The following is a 2,373-nucleotide window of genomic DNA, read 5'->3' as shown; positions in this document are numbered from 1 at the left end:
AACAGGGCATCATATTAGCTCTTGTCAGCCTCAGTGTGCATGTGTGTGTCTGTTCGAATGTGTGTGCATGTCTGAATGTTCGTGATGATGTGTGTTTGCTTGAGTTCTTGTGTGTGTGTAATGTCAATGAGCGGGCCTTTCAGTATACGTGTTTACATGTGGTTCTTTTGTTGTAGATTCTAATCCAGAGCGATGTAAACTCAAGCAATTTATCATGTTCTACAAACAAACTGTAATAAAGAAAGCGGTTGAACAAAGGGCATCTCCTCTCCTCCTTCCTCCTTCTTACCCTTTCCTTCAACCATGCAGAGTGAAATCATATTCAAACCGGAACCCTGTTTTGGTTTGAACAACCTTCAATATTATTTGAAAGCTGAGAGGCGTAGAGAAAGGATCGACGGTGATATCACTTTGACTTCAGCTGGATTCCAGCGGCCAACATGTAAAAGAAAGGAAAACAGAAGATTAAAAAAAAAACTCCTCAAGATGTATTTATTCAGGGATATGATTTCCAACCTTAGCCTCGCTGCTTCTCGTCGCGAACCCAAACATACATGATGGGAAACAAGCTGGTTTTGCTTCTGGCCTGTTGACATTTCAAGCGTGTGAGGTAAGGGTGAACGAGCGTTAGCGCCAATGAGGTTAGCTAAGAAAGCAAACCTGGCTAATCGCTGCCTCTCTACTGCCTAACGAAGCATGACCGCGGGCTGTGGGGCCAATAAAATGATTAATACTGTGATTATGGAAGGCAGGCCTGGGTTCTTTCCACACTGTTCACCTGTCAACCAGGCCTGTTCCTTAAGTTCTTTCACGGCAGTGTGCCCAGACTGACATGTGCAGCATGTTGACCATGAGAACACGGTGAAAAAGTGACATTTTGAGCAACTCCAATGTCTTTGTTGTGTGTGTCTTGACGTGTGTGCGTGTGTGTGTGCCCGCACTCGCACGTCTCAGTGCGATTATGCAAATGCAATTAGAGTCTCTTTATCTGTTGAAAGCTGTGGGGATGAAAGGGAGGCAAGCTTGACCTGCTACAGATCACATCTACTAGCATGTGTTCAGCACAAGAATACCAATGTTACTCCATTAACCCTGGGAGAGGAGGAAAGTTAGGGAGGGAGAGTTAGGGAGGGAGAGAGAGAGACAGAGAGAGACAGAAAGGCAAAGAGAAAGAGAGGGAGGCAGGACGAGAAATTATGAGCCGAAGAGGGAGAGATGGATGGAGGGAGAGACGAGGAGGGAGAGAGATGAAGGGAGAGAGGAGGGAGGGAGATGGAGGGAGATGAAGGGAGAGAGACGGAGGGAGAGAGAGAGAGAAGGAAAGGGCAAGAGAGGGAAAGGGCCAGGGAGCAGAGGGAGAGGGCGAGCGAGGGGGAGAGAGAGAGGCAGAGGGAGGAGGAGGAGCGGGGGAGAGAGAGAGGGGGAGTGACGCTGCCAAGAGGGAAGGGATGAAGGAGAGAAGGGAGAATATGTGACAGAGATGTAAACGGATGGGAAGAAAGCTGTGTGGGCAGAAGAATAAAAACCTGTTTTGGAAGGAAAGGAGAAAGCAGCTATAATTTCTGTACGGAAGTCAGTCTCTGATGTGAGTCGGAGAGAAAGCTAATCAACACTGCCTTCAGTAGGAGGCACATTATGCCCCGCATAGAGGATACTTCTATGTGCTAATGACAAACATCATCACCACACAAGGTGCTGAAAACGTGAAAAAAATGTATTCTTCCGGGTTGTTGTTTTCTTTCGAAAAACGTGCGGTTTATAATCCTTTATGTTTCTTTCATGTTTGTTCTCTGCATTTGAAGGCAAATCCCACCGGTGACTCCAGAGTTGTGAATCTGGCGCGAGTCGGAGCATTACATCTGGCTCTCGGTAATCGAATACGCTGCCGGTTTAATTGTGTTTGTTCCTAATTCACGAGGCTGTTGAAGAGAGGAAGGCCTTACGGCTAGGATGTAGCCCTAGGAGCAGCTACAGGGCAGGGAGAGGCAAACCAGAAGGGAGAGAAGTCCGCTACTCGTGCTTCGTTTGGAACATTAAATAGCTTGGAGCTTCGCTTCTCTTTGTTTCCAAACGTTCGATGAGGCTCACGGCTTGTCGATGACTCAGAGAGGACTGACGCAAACAAACAAACAAACAAGTTTTAACATGTTCCGGTGAGGGCAAGTCTAAAACAGGAGACCACGAGTGAGTGTGTGTGTTCGCGTGCGACCGCGTGTTTGTGGGCGCCGAGCAGAAGAGATGTGTGCTGGCACATGCGTGGAAGTAACACCTCCGTGTGTGCTCTTTAAGGATACTTCATTTTGTCGCTGCCGGAGAAAACGCTGGGCTGGATGACGCGGACACAACACAATGTGACAGCGCTGAGGACCGTGT

At 47.9% G+C, this 2,373-nt stretch overlaps 1 long non-coding RNA gene across 1 annotated transcript in view; it reads right to left on the bottom strand.

Annotated features, from left to right (window-relative positions):
- Positions 1–269: 269 nt before the first annotated feature.
- The window catches only part of LOC146302726 (uncharacterized), a 4,371-nt gene continuing 2,267 nt past the window's right edge, over positions 270–2,373 (bottom strand). The window contains exon 3 of the long non-coding RNA XR_014753258.1: positions 270–421. This is a non-coding gene — a long non-coding RNA (uncharacterized LOC146302726). The remainder of the gene's footprint in view (positions 422–2,373) is intronic.

The sequence above is a fragment of the Hypomesus nipponensis genome, chromosome 1 (genome assembly GCF_054491055.1).
Source record: "Hypomesus nipponensis isolate SF chromosome 1, ASM5449105v1, whole genome shotgun sequence".
In the NCBI taxonomy this organism is placed as follows: domain Eukaryota; kingdom Metazoa; phylum Chordata; class Actinopteri; order Osmeriformes; family Osmeridae; genus Hypomesus; species Hypomesus nipponensis.
This window is presented reverse-complemented; position numbering and strand designations above follow the sequence as displayed.